The sequence below is a fragment of the Canis lupus genome, chromosome 2, assembly GCF_003254725.2.
Source record: "Canis lupus dingo isolate Sandy chromosome 2, ASM325472v2, whole genome shotgun sequence".
Classification (NCBI taxonomy): domain Eukaryota; kingdom Metazoa; phylum Chordata; class Mammalia; order Carnivora; family Canidae; genus Canis; species Canis lupus.
Window position 1 is genome coordinate 42,867,672 of NC_064244.1, and position 13,157 is coordinate 42,880,828.

Here is a 13,157-nt window from a genome sequence, read left to right on the forward strand (position 1 = left end):
TTTTCAGATTTTACTCCCATCTCTGATTTCCTCTGATTGGCTTTTGATCATGCCATTTAGCTTCTGTCTATATCTCTATATGCTAATTAGGTAATTAGGCTCAATGTTATGGGAAGCATTAATTCATTTAAGTAGGATGGTTTGGGAGGGTTGCCACTTAGTTACACTTGGGAAGCTACTGTCTGATTCAATAAAGTTTCTGATGGATGATGGATTTCCTTTTATTAAATGGGCATTCAGAGTCAAAAGTGGAGGATAGTATCCCAAAATGAACTTGAAAACCCAAGAGGATAAAAAGGGAAATCCCACCACAGAGAATATTCTTAAGCTGTATCCCACGTTTATTGTACCTAGAATCAAGTTAGCAAAATAACCCAGTTTGGATTCAGTCTCTCACACATATTACAGTCTGTAACAAGGTGCAGCGGATGGGGACGATTACATGTCAGGGTTCATTGTATTCCATTTCTAGAGATGATTAAGCATAAAACATATTGAAATAGAAATCCTTTAAAAATATTGTAAAATGTGCTTTTCACGTTATGTACAACAATTTACATGCTTATAGACCTGCTGTACTTTTAAAATTGTTAAAGCTGTGTAAAAAAAGGCTGTGTTTTTGAAGTCACATATGGGCAGAGAACACTTAAACATTTTTGCTGATAATTTGTGCTTATGTTAATGGTGTTCCTCCATAGTTCCTAGTACAGAGGGAGGAGTACAGAAGTGGATGTGCCAATTAGGGAAACTGGGCCATCCATAACTGAAGCCTGGAGGAGTATTTGTCAACCTATGTATCTATTTTGTTTAAGAAGTAAGTGGTTAATTTTCCAGTGTTAGTCCTATATGAGATTTATTTTTTTTTAAGATTTTTTTATTTGAGAGAAAGAGAGAGAGAGCAAAGTGTGTGAGCAGGAGTGTGGGGAGGGGCGAAGGGAGAAAAAATCTCAAGCAGATTCCTTGCTTGGTGAGGAGCCTGACATGGGGCTGGATCCCTTGAGATCATGACCTGATTTGAAGACAAGAGTCGGATGCCAACAGATTGAGCCATCCAGATGCTCCAATCCCATATGAAATTTTAAAACTGATCATAGGAGAAAAATCTTGATAAATTTAAATTTATAATCATGGATTATACTGAGGAAACCTTAATGGAATCAGGAACCTTTTCTAATGGAAAGAAGATTGGAAAAGCTCAAAAATAGTAATCATCCTTATTATGTTCAAATAAAGAGATAATAGGACTAGTACAAAATGTTTTAAATTAAGAAATAAAATCTTATGTTAATTTTTAAAATGGAACATAGGAAAAATGAAGTTTTTAAAATATGGGAATTTTAGAACATATGAAATAATAAATGGGCATAGAAGTGTATATATACTATGACAAAGATATAACACACAAGGAACAAATACTTGATAAAATACATTAAAATTTAAGGTTCATTATTTCTGGGGGATGGACTATAGGTAATTTCATTTCTTTATACTCTTCTGTATCTTTTGAGTTTTCTACCATATATACTATTTTTATACTTAATTGAAATGAATGAACACCAGATTTATTGATCCAGTTTATCATTACGTTACCATAATTAAGGAGGAGATCATTTCAAAGTGAAAACTATATACTCAATCATTTTTCATGTTACATAACTTAATTAAAATAAACTTTATTTCTTGTAGAACACAGTTGTTTCTGAAACATTCCTCTTAAAAATGTTTTCATTTTTATTAAACAGTCTTTCTTTCATTCAGATAGTATTTTTTTTTTCATTCAGATAGTATTTATAGAGTACTTACTCTGTGCCCAGCCTTGTGCCAGGTGCTAGGGACACAGCAGGGAACAAAATGGGCTTGGGCTCATGCCTTATTAAACCCACTGAGGAGAGGGACTCATTAAATCGATCAGCACAAAATTGTGAAACTTGCTAGAAAAAAGAGGAACATGCAAATATTTTTAAAAATTATATCAAAGAGAAAGCCTTTGTGAGTTTGTAATTTTTTCCAAGTTAGGTAGTTAAGCCTCAACTCACACTGTGAAGCACAAGAGTGCAATAGCAGGCCCACAACTGGTAGTCAACAGAGAACAAGAGAGGACCTTTGCACTTGGGCAGTGACTTGAAACAGGTAAGGCTGTGCTGGTGCATGGGAACAGGGGCTGAGTGGGTTATGGAGGCTTTAGTCATCTATGCCACGAGTTATATTTACTGAGGACCTTTTATGGGTTGAGTATTGTTTCAGAGAAAGGGAATGAATGGAATACTGTCCCTGACAAGGGTCACAGCACCTAGAAAGGGGGACATACAGGAGAACAAATACTGATACAAATAAGTGTAAATCCATATGAGAGTCCAGAGAAGGAAGTTCTGAGGTCTACCTGATTATGGTTTACCTGAATGTTATCTGAACAGGCTCTCCAGAGACAAGAAACAAGCATTTATAAAGCAGAGAGTGGGAAGGAGAAAGGCAATCTAGTTAAAGGGAATAATATTTGCATAGAATGTTTAAGAATAAGGGAAATTCTGAGAACTGCAGTTAGTATGGGGCTAAAATAAAGACTACATGTGGGGAAGTGATGCATCTAACAAAAATTGGAGAGTTTACATCTGGGCTGAAACTTTGCTATTGCTATGAATAAATAAGAAAAAGGCATAATTGCTGCTTTCAAGGATATTTCAGTTCAGTGGTAGAAATAGTAAGAAAATCAGCAATTACAATCTAGTGTTTACTAAGTGTAGGAGAAATGATAAGGAAGGTCCTGGACCTTTTCAGGATCAAGGTAGAAGTAGGAATGGGTAGATAATTAATCAAGAGGGAAGCATAGGATTGTACAATGGGAACACAGAAAAAGATATAGTTTCGAAGGACTCAAGGTTTCCGACACAAACATAATTGTTCAGTTCACTTTTTAAAAATGATTAGAAAAGTAACATAGTCTCTTATCAAGTATAAAGAATAAAGATCCTTTGTTATTGTGCCACCTAGACATGCGCATGGTTAACAGTTTTGTAACTATTCAGTTAGATTTTGTTCTTTGATTTACAGTTTACTTAGCCAAGCAATGGAACATTAGGTAGTTTCGTAACTTTTTCTTACTGGTAGGCTGTGAAACTGATTTCATGCCACCATTTTCTTTTTACCAAGAAGCACATCATGATGTTTGTTTATCTTTAAGTTATCTCTACACCCAACATGGGACTTGATCATGGACCCTAGGATCAAGAGTCATGTGCTCTACAGACTTAGTGGTTCAGGTGGCCCCACATCATCATTTTTAATGGCTTCGTATTTTATATATGAATGTACTGTGCCATAATTTGTTTACTCGGTCTCTTCATTTATAGGAATTCAGGTTGTTTCCCAATTTTTTTGTAGCTATAAACAATATATCAATGAATATCTTTAAAACTGTTGAACACCTTTCCCACTATTTTATTAAAATTAATTCGAAGATGTAGAATAACTGGGCAAAGAGACTCTTAAAGACCTTTTTTAAAAAATGAAAGCCAAACTATTTTCCAGAAACGCTGTAGATTTTGATTCTTTTTTTGCTTTTTCTAAAGATTATTTATTTATTTATTCATGATAATCATAGAGAGAGAGGCAGAGACACAGGTAGAGGGAGAAGCAGGCTCCATGCAAGGAGCCTGACAAGGGTCTTGATCCCGGTTCTCCATCCCGGGTCTCCAGGATCACGCCCTGGGCCAAAGGCAGGCGCTGAATGGCTGAGCCACCCAGGGATCCCCTAGATTTTGATTCTTGATAGAGTTAATGCAATTACGTATTCCTTATAGCCTCATCTAGGTTCTGTTCTTTTAAAATCTTTGCCAATCTAACAGGTGAAAAGTAGTATCTCACCATTTTCTTTTTTTTCTGATTTCTAGCGAAGTAGAATATCTTTTCATGCAATTTCTGACATACACATGACTAGCTTGTTTTCGTCCTTTGACTTTCTAAGAGTATGGCTATCTTTTCTGTCACGATTCTTAAGAGCTCTTAACATATTTTGTAAATCAAACATTCTTAGATACCACGGGTAGAACTAAGTATGTATAATTAAATACTAAACAGTTTGCAGTAAATACAATTGTTTCTCCATTTTGTTATTTTTTAGCTTTATGTCTTGTGCCATTGGAAAGGCACAATTTGTGTGTGCTCAAATCAACAATTTCTTTTCTTTTCTTTCTTTTTATTTCTTGAATTGGCATCATGCTTAGAAATAGATGCTGAAGCAGGTCTTGTCCCAATACCTCAATTACTTCTACTGAAGTACTGTGGTGTGGAGGAAAGAATGTGCATGAAGACCCTAGCACATTCAAGATGGACCGCCAAGTTGGTGGCACTCGGCTTCCCTGTCGCGCAACCTTAACTACGTTACTTAACCTGAACCAGTTTCCTCATTTGCAAAACGCTACAAATAACGTCCACTTCCTAAGCTGGTGTATGGACGAAGTGCCTGGCACAGATGCGGCATCCAGCTTGTGAAAATGCTCTTTTCCTTTCTTTGCTCTCGGCGAGGTATTATTTGCCCCAAATAGCTCTCTCCAATGCGCCTGAACCAAAAGATTGAGAGGTGTAATTTTTGTTAAGTTTGCATTCAAACATCCTATCAGGGAGCGTTTAGAAGCAGTCCATTAAAATACAAACCCCATAACGCATATAAAAGGACCATAAAGGGAATCCCCGGGTGGCTCAGCGGTTCAGCGCCCGCCCTCGGCCCAGGGCGTGATCCTGGAGACCTAGGATCGAGTCCCACGTCGGGCTCCCTCGTGGAGCCTGCTTCTCCCTCTGCCTGGGTCTCTGCCTCTCTCTCTCTCATAAATAAGATCTTAAAAAAAAAAAAAAAGAAAAGGACCATAAAGTTTCTGCGCACGAAGCCCTTGTGGGCTGGGGGAGTACGGAGAGCCAAGGACTTCTTGTTTACTGGATTTTCTCTCTTTGAGACACTCCCCCCCCCCCCCAAGCACATGTGGTTACTTTTCTACCTCTTAGAAAACTAACTTCACAGGTTTCAAAGACAGCCTTGAGTTACAAAGCGAAAAAGCATCGCTATTTGAGAACCATGACTACCAGGAAATCCACTGAAAAACAAGCAAACAAAAAACCAAAACTGTGTGGGGTGCGCGGGCCAGGGACCCCGTGGAATAAGAATGCTCTCACCTCCTGCAGACTTAGCAGGAAGAAAAATGATCAGCACCATCACACCCAGCAGCCGTTTTTGGCTCAAAGGGAATCCGAGCTCAGCTCCCACCGAGTCGGTCTCCGCCCGGCAGCCCGGGCTCCCGTACGTGTCATTTACGCCCGACACACTCGTATTTGCATAACATGGTGGATCCCCTGCTTCAGGGCGCCAATTAGCCCGGCGCCCGCGCGGCCAGCGCTCCGCCCGCGCAGGGCAGCGCGCCGGCGAGCATGTGATCTGCCTTCCGCCCAGGCCCGAGCGCGGAGCCCGCGAGCCGAACGCGCCGCGGCTGCTGCGAGCGTCCAGGCAGGGATCCCTGCACGCCGCGGCACGCGCCACTCCGGCTCGCGCGGCTGCCGGCCTCCCGGCTCAGCCTGCCCCTCTCACCCTCCCGCAGGCCCCGCCATCCCAGGCTCCCCGCGGCTCCGGGCGGGGGAGGGGCGGGGGGAGGGGGCTCCAGAGCGAGCGGCGGGGAATTCCCCCTTCCACCGAACGTTCCCGATTGTTCACAGTCCTCACGTCAGCAGCAGGGGGTAATCCCCGACTCCAGCTGCTCCTGACGTCACTGCGCGGAGCCACCGCCCCCCACGCGCCCCTGCCTCCGGGGCTTCCTCGACGCCCCGCCCCTAGACGTGGCCACGCCCTGTTCCCCTCCCCCCACCCCGCCGCCCGACGTAGAGGGCGGAGCTTTTCCGGCCGGGGCGTGAGCGGTTGCTTGGGCCAGAAGGTTCTCTGGTGGAGGCGCTCCTCCTGCTGCCCCGCCCCGTAGGTTCGTTCGCACCGCTTCTTCCACACCCTTTCTCCCTCCTCCTTTTCCTCGCCCCGCCTTTCCCCTCCCTTCTCCTCAACCCCTCTAGTTCCTTCCCCGCCTCGCCACCTTCCACGATCTCGCGAGACTTGACCCAGAACATTGCGGATCGGGTCGGCGCCATTTTGGGACTGAGACTGGTTGTGGGGGAGGGAAAAGCGGCAAAAGGGGATTATTCAAAGTACCGAAAACCTCCTCCCGGGATCGAGCGCAGCGGCACCCCCAGGCCAGAGGCACCTCTGGTGTGGCAGAAGGTAACGCCGTCCCCGGTGCTCCGCGCTGGAGTCTGGGGGACGAAGGGGGGCGCCCCTGTCGGCGTCGGGGTTTGAGGGGGTCGGGAGCGGCGTTGGCGGCGCGAGGTGTGAGGCTGCCCGCGGACGCGGCGTGGGGGGTGGCGGAGAGCAGGGAGAGAGACGGCCGGCCGGCGCCGCGGCGCCCCTCCGGGTACCGACTCGGCCCCGGCGGAGTGGGGGCGGCGGCCGTGGGGAGGGGGTGGGCGGCTTAGGCTTGGCGGCTGGGGGCTGCTCGGCGGAGGCTGAGAGCGGGCCCGCCGCCCCCGGCCGGGTCTTCTCCCCCCGGCCTTCCGCACGCGCCCGCCTCCTGTGGCACTCCTGCTCCTCTCCGCGGGCCGGGGGAGTCGAGGCCGAGTTGTGGCCTTCGGCGTTTCCTCAGTAGCGCGCCCGCGCGCTCCGCCTCGCCGGGTCCGCGGCCGTGGCGGTGCCCCGGACTCGCCGCTGCCAGGTCCCCGGAGTCCTTTGGGGCCTGACGGGACCGCTTGTGTTTGCGGGGAGCGCCGCTCCTCCTGTGATTCCCGAGGACGGCGTGGCCCCTTCCGCCCCCTCGGTGCCGGGGGAAACCTGTTTTCTTAATTCGAGGAAATCGGGGACCGACACCCTGACCCCACAGCCGCCCTCGGGAGCCGGGCAAGTCTCCCCCTCAGGCGAACTGAAGCGATGTTCCTGCCCCACGTCTCACCTCCTTACTTTCTACCCTCAGTCGGGGAAAGGTCTCTCTCCTTTCAGGCATTCTGCCTCAGAGAGAGCGTCCTCTCTTCGTAGCCCCTTTTCTCTTAAGTTGCATTTGATGCTCCTGGCCCCACACCTGCCTGTTCCATTTCTCTGGGCCCAGAGAATTGAAAATAGAGGTGGTCTTTTATAAGATTCTGGGCCGGTTTCATGGTCTTAAATCTTACTCGAAAACTATAGGAAGGTTTATATAATCTCCTTGTATTATATCCGCACCCCCTTCCCAGTTGAGCTCACTTCTGGTCTCGGTAATAGCCTCTCCTACCTTTCCCTCTCCGTCTAAAGTCTTTTTCATACAGCAGACTGTTTTGGGGGCGATTGCTTGGGCAAAGCTGCTTTCAGACCCCAGTATAATTTCGTAGAAGTGAATTTCTCTCCAGAAGTTGACTCTTGGAGGTGGGGGTTAATTTTTAGCTCAAAATTAAAATTCATTGTGTAATTTAAGGTTTGTTTGTTTTTTTTGTGTGTGTGACTTTTACAGGTGATCGAATTACTCATATATGAAGATCATCTTCTAGGTTTTGTGTAAAAGGCCCCGGATATTTGAAGTGGCCATTTTGGGATTACAATGTTTTTGGATAATTTTGCCCCAGAAGTTTATTAAAAGTGGCAAGAACCATCTCTGAAGTCAATTTGTAGTAGTGAACAATTCTACAAGCTACTTAAAGAGACCCAGGCATTTCTTCAGTATTTTGGTTCAAACGGATTATATAACTGGTTAAATTATTTCAGCTGGTTTTTTTTGTTTGTTTTGTTTTTTGTTTTTTGTTTTTTTCCCCTTCCCCCCCCAACCCCCACCCCTCTCCTGTAGTTGTTCTTCAGCCAAAACTGTAAGATATGTTTGATTTGTGTACTGAGTAGTTTCAGCAGTTTCAAATTACTGTTTAAATATTGCTGAAGTTTCATGGCAGTTTATTTTTACCTTTATTAAAAGTTTTAGGAAATTTTGACCTCAGCCCTTTTCATGTCACAATGGGACAACTTTTCTAAATGAAGACATTGAAAGAATCCAGAGTTTTTTTCATTTTATCTTTTATTTACGTGGAAATTTAAGATGTTGCAGTTTTCCAGCAGCGTGGTAGTATTGAGATAGCTGTATGTCTCTCTATATGCTGATATTTAGGAATGCTCTTCAGATGTGAAATTTTCTTTTTGTTTTTGCTTTTTGGCTCATAAATTGGATATTTCATCTGGAGTGGATAAATACAACAGTGACAAGTACATGGAATAATAAAGAAGACTTTAAAATCTTAAATCCAAGGAACTTGGCTAATTCTGGAGATAGCCATATGAAAACTTTAAAACAGAAGTATGGGTAGCTGACTTGAAGTAACTCTATGTCAAATAGTCATAGGTTAAGTATCTTCAAAGAACTTGGATATTATTTCAGAGGATACAAAATAAAAAAACAAACTGGAAAACATAAAGATTACAGAGAAAAACCCAACACCTTCCTGTGCAGTCCTTTTGGAATTTGTAAGTATTACATGGTGAGCAAACAAATACTCATTTGTAAACTGTAATGAGAGTCAAGTTTATCCTATGTTGGAAGCCTTTCAGTTTCTTGGAATAATACTGCTTGGCTTCAGTTTCCTGAACGGTGTGAAGACTACCATTAAGTGGATTGAAATGCCGAAAGAGTTAAGAATATTTCAGATCAAACAGTCCCTATGTTACCTTTTTTGTGCTTCTGAAGTAAATGAAATCCCTGTGGTCATTATTCATCTTAATTTTTATAGCTTCACAGATTGGGAAAAGGAAAAAACATATTTTATGTGTCTTGCTAGCCAGTTTATATTTTATAAATGTGAGTTTAGGCTGCTTTCTAATGGGAGTTTAGTGTTGCAATTTATTTAGGTAGTTTAGAGTAAATTATAACATGGCTTGGTTTTTAAACCTGATTCACAATAATTCATAATTCTTTTAAATAACTTGATATATTTTCTTTTTGGAAGGTTATGCTGGCTTAAGTTTATAAACAAAACTTGTTTAAGAAGTTGGAAGTAGGGCCACTTGGGTGGTTGAGCGCCTTTGGCTCAGGTCATGATCCCAGTCCCGGGATCAGGTCCCTGCATCAGGCTCCTTGTGGGGAGCCTGCTTCTCCTTCTGTCTCTGCCTGTCTCTCTGTGTTTCTCATGAATAAATAGATAAAATCTTAAAAAAAAAAAAAAAAAAAGCTGGAAGTATTGCTGTAATAGAGATCCTTTGACGAGTGAGAACTATATTTTAATAATTATTACATTTTTCAGTATGGAATAATAGTGTTTTTAGTGACCATTAGTTATTATCTGGTTTTTCAGTGACTCCTAGGCATAGGAATGTTTGTTATTTAAAAACTCACTTATATTTATTTTTCAGACCGTTACTATTAGTGAATATGTATGTGTAGCTAAAATTAGAATTTTTCATTTAATCAGCATTCTGAGGTAAAAGAATGTAGTTTTGAACATTTTGCCAAGATGGCTTTATAACTTGTCAGTTGCTCATTTGTTTCAAAACAGACCTTTTTTTGCTGTGCTATTGAATTATTTCACTTAGAGCATAAGAGATAGTAGAGTCCAGAAGAATGGTATCCAAATAAAACATTTTCTGATCTAAAATTGAGATTAGAATTCAGTAATTCTCTGTTAAAATAGACTGGCTTGTTTGTGTTTTGTCTGTCAGAGCTGTGTGTAGTACTTCTAATTGAGGTTCCACGTTGATTTATATTAAAAAATGGTGGGACCATTCTCTGCCTTCTTGCTTCAGAGAATATGCTATTTTATGCATCTCTCAATGGGTTTTCAAGTTACTCTTCTAGGAATATGCGTTTTAAATGTGATTAAAAAGTTGAAGTGGAAATGTTTTTTCACTGAAAGGAACATTATTTGATTATTTTCCTTTAAATTATTCCTCTTGATCATTACTCAGAGCTGTGGTATCAGGATAAAGATAATCGAGAAACAGTTTTTAAGAATTAACTTTATAATCTTTGAATAGCTTAACATTGGTGAACTTTGCTAGCGGCAATTGCTCGAGGACAGAGTTACTTACTTGAATGTTTTGATAAATATGTTCTTGGCATCAAAACAGATAGCAATGGTAATTGAAACAATTGCTGGGCTGCCTCTCCCCACCCCCCACCCCTCACTTCTTTCTTCTCTACTCCATTTTTTAAAATCTGTGGTTTAGACTACAGGTCTAAAAACTATAACCATAGTAATTAACATTTGTAGGTGATTACTGTGTCACTTACTTTGCTGTGGACTTTACATTGTATACTTTAGTTTTTAGAATAATTCTGTGAAGAAAGTGGTCTTAACTAAGTTGTATAGGTGAGAAAACTTAAGATTTTTGGGAGATTGAGACTGGGAGAAAGTAACTTGGTTAGGATCTAGATTAGGGTAGGAATCTTGGGCTCCATATTCTTTTTTTTTTTTTTTTTTTAAAGATTATATTTATTTATTCATGAAAGAGACAGAGAGAGAGAGAGAGAGAGGCAGAGGGAGAAGCAGGCTCCTCTCGGGGAGCCCAGTGCAGGCAGGACTCGATCCAGTCATGGACCCCAAGATCATGCCCTGAGCTGAAGGCAGATGCTCTACTGCTGAGCCACCCAGGTGTCCCATTGGGCTCCATATTAATCACTATGCTATACTGCTTTCTTGTGAATTATACTTCATTAATTCATTCTATTTGACATTATCTCTGGTATTTTTGTTTTTTCATCTCATATACTGTTTCTCTTTGATTAGTACTCATTACTAGTGGAACTTGGAGTTAAGCTGAAAGTAGAAGGTATTGTTGGTGTTGCTATTTGTTAGTAACTTATCTGGTAGAACTTAGCTAAAATTAAAGTGTAGTTTCAGGTTGTATTCCTGTCTTATACACCCACATCCTCTTTGCACACATATGAAGCTAAATGCATGTCAGCTTTGATTTACTTTTTCTCTGGTTTTGAACTGAGATAGGTCCATAGATTTATTTTGTGCTAAAAGCTCCTGACACTTGAGAACGGAGTAAGGGGAGGAATAGTAAGGAAGTAACAGTAGTGAGCAGAAAAAGAAAAAACGAAATTTAGAGAGGTACACCGGAAATAGGGATGGGAACTTCTACTCTGAGAGTGGAGTTAGCAGATGAGGATACAATCTAAACAGGCCAGATAATGACTTGGATATAACTAACTTTTTGTTGTTGTTGTTGTTTTATTTTTGGCAAAAATGTTTAGATAGCAATTTTGATCCAGGTAAGGATAGTGATGTAGAAATGTCTGGGAGTTAGGAGATTTTGGTTTAGGGTTTGGAAGATCTAAAAAAGGGCTTAGTGACCCATGTGTATTTACCCAACATCTTTGGTGTTAGCATTCCATAAAACTAATGGAAATAATTTTATATGAAGGCTTTATGTTAATTGTGAAGTGTAATTAATACGTGTGTAACATTTTATTCTAACTTCCAGTATTTTAAGATTCTGATTAATAGATGTCAAATCAGTATTTGTCATAGTCTGAAGTTGTTTCTCCTCTTGTTTCTGTTAATGGCATCACCTGAAACCCATTCATGCTCTGCCCCTCCCCATTTCCAGTTTATTTATTATCTAGCTTGGTCCTTCACTAAGAAAGTAACCAACTAACTCATCTCTGCCTTTTAGCTGCTTTCTCTTTTTCTCCATAGTCTCTTATGTGGCCAGAAATATAAAGTACAGTGGTTTTGTTACTTTAGCAGCCCATACTTAGGGTGGTAGATTTGGCATGTTTAGGGGGACCAGGTTGGAAAGAGATGTATTCCTTGTCCCCTTCTCCCTCTTTTTAAATGTTTTATATGTCAGGGTTTCCTAAGGGTTTTTTGATTTTTTTTGGCTATGTAGGTGGGTGTGGGAAACAGTGGTTTGAGAATTCTCTAAAATAGGTCATTTTGGGGATGCTTACATATTTTTCTGGGGAGCGGGTCCATTACTTTGAACAGGAACCTCATGAGAAACAATGTTAGTGTTACTGATAAAACTTTTGTGGTTGGAGGTTTTTCGGTTTTACCTGAAACCTTTTTTGTTAGCTGCCACACCCAGCAGAATAGTTACAAGGGCTTTTGCTCTATATCCTTTCAAGTAATTGCTAGCTTCTGCATCTTTTTATACGAGGTATCCTACTCATTTTCTTGTTCTTGAGTCATCTTTCTGTTCACAGTTTGGTGAGTGCCATGTTTTGGTGTTTCATTTTCTGCCCTTAAATTCAATTTATAGTTTATATTTTTTGAAACCTTTTAAAAAGGTTTTTTCTGTACTTACTTTTAGTCAGAAAAAGTTTTAAAATTGTTAAATATGTACTGTTTCCTTTAAAACTCAGAACTTGCAAATACACTTTAAGAAATTCTTAAACTGAGGGGTGCCTGAGTGGCAGTTGATATGTGTCTGACTCTGGATCTTACCTTAGGTGTGGTGGGTTTTGTTTTTATTTATTTATTTTTTTTTGGAGAGAGAGGGAGGGGAGAGCGGGAGGGGCAGAGGTGGAGAGAGACTTCAAAGCAAGCTCCACGCTGAGTTCCATCTTACAACCCTGAGATGATGCCCTGAGCTGAAAGGAGTCTGATGCCTAACTCGATGAGCCACCTAGGTACCCCTCAGCTCAGGTCTTAATCTCAGGGTGGTGAGTTCAAGCTCTGTGTTGGGCTCTATGATGGGCATGGAGCCTACTTAAAAAAAATTAAGCTGAAAAAAAATATTTTTAAAAGATTTTATTTATTCATGAGAGAGAGAAAGAGAGGTGGGGGGGGGGCGGGGCAGAGACGCAGGTAGAGGGAGAAGCAGGCTCCATGCAGGGAGCCCAACATGGGACTTGATCCCGGGTCTCCAGGATCAGGGCCCGGGTCAAAGGCGGCGCTAAACCGCTGAGCCACCAGGGCTGCTCCCTCCCCCCCGCCAAAAAAAAAAAACTGAGAAATTGTCAGGAAGTTCTCTTTATCTTTACATATGCATTGTAATAAAAGAAATTAGTTTCCAGTGAGTACAAATATTTTCTTAATACGTTTAAAATAATTGTTATCTCACATGATACCTGTGGTTCAGAAGTTTGGCAACAGTTTACCTAAGTGGTTCTGGCTCCCTCTAGGGCTTTCATAAAATCTCCAATACGGTTACCAGGGCTATAGATATTGTTTGGGGCTGGAGG

The 13,157-nt window shown here is 41.8% G+C and overlaps 1 protein-coding gene across 6 annotated transcripts in view; it reads left to right on the forward strand.

Moving 5' to 3' along the window:
- The first annotated feature begins 5,846 nt into the window (after positions 1-5,846).
- Positions 5,847-13,157, forward strand: part of GPBP1 (GC-rich promoter binding protein 1) — a 72,729-nt gene continuing 65,418 nt past the window's right edge. For 2 of the 6 annotated variants that reach the window (XM_025448387.3, XM_025448391.3), the window contains exons 1-2: positions 6,046-6,247; positions 7,500-8,494. The gene's annotated coding sequence lies outside the window, so the exon portion shown is untranslated. Of the gene's footprint in view, positions 5,955-6,045; positions 6,248-7,499; positions 8,509-13,157 lie in introns of those variants that run through there. The other 4 variants (XM_049102834.1, XM_025448388.3, XM_035713548.2 and 1 more) reach the window with 4 other exon arrangements.